The 950-nt window shown below is 42.8% G+C and overlaps 1 non-coding gene across 1 annotated transcript; it reads left to right on the top strand.

Annotated features, from left to right (window-relative positions):
• The first annotated feature begins 252 nt into the window (after window positions 1–252).
• On the top strand, window positions 253–359 carry LOC141698967 (small nucleolar RNA R71). The gene has a single exon (XR_012565461.1). It is a non-coding gene; the product is annotated as a small nucleolar RNA R71 (small nucleolar RNA).
• The last annotated feature ends 591 nt before the right edge of the window (window positions 360–950 follow it).

Here is a 950-nt window from a genome sequence, read left to right as displayed (position 1 = left end):
ACTTTCATCGTTAAAGCTTGAAGTTGAGCAGCTATAGCAGTAGCTGTATCCACTTCCAGAATTCCTGCAACCTTGCCTTGCAACATTCTTTGCATTGGATTCTGGTATTCATTAGCTACCATTAGCTTAATCAACTCATAAGCTTCATTATAGCAATTGGCCCATAAGGCTCCACCAGATGCTACATCAAGAATAGGTCTAGACTGTGCCCCTAAACCATTGTAGAAACAGTTTATAATCATCCAATCAGGCATGCTATGGTGTGGGCACTTCCTTAGCATCTCCTTGTAGTGATCCCAAGCCTCACACAAAGATTCTCCAGATTGCTGCGTCAACTGAGTACAAGCATTCCTGATTGCAGCAGTCTTCGCCATAGGAAATAATTTAATGAGAAACTTTTGAGCAAGATCCTCCCATTTGGTGATAGACCCTGGTGGTAGAGAATGTAACTAGCACTTTGCTTTATCCCTCACAGAGAATGGGAAAAGTCGCAGCTTGATAACATCTTCAGTCACATCGCTGAACTTAAAAGTGTCATAGATCTCAATGAAATCCCTGAAGTGCATGTTGGGGTCTTCTGTTGGAGAACCCCCAAACTGAACTGAGTTCTGTATCATCTGAATCATGCTCGACTTGATCTCAAAGGTGTTAGTCGAGATGGCTGGTGTGATGATGCTTGACTGAATATCATTGATCTTAGGCTGAGAATAGTCCATCAAAGCCTTTAGAATTTCTACTTGATCTCCCATCACTACTAAAGCTGGTTCCTCTACTTTCTCTTTTTCCTCTACTTTCTCTTCGTCCTCAAAAACTTCCCTTCGAACCACTACAACTTCCTCCTCGGCTTGATCCAGAGTTCTCTTACGAGCCCGCGAACGCGTATGCATACACGCTCGCTAGAGTACCTAAAACATGACAAGGAAAAGAGTAGGTAAGTAACAATGTCCGAG

This window comes from Apium graveolens, chromosome 11, assembly GCF_009905375.1.
Source record: "Apium graveolens cultivar Ventura chromosome 11, ASM990537v1, whole genome shotgun sequence".
Lineage (NCBI taxonomy): Eukaryota > Viridiplantae > Streptophyta > Magnoliopsida > Apiales > Apiaceae > Apium > Apium graveolens.
The sequence above is the reverse complement of the archived record's forward strand: the minus strand, read 5'-3'. Positions and strand labels throughout refer to the sequence as shown.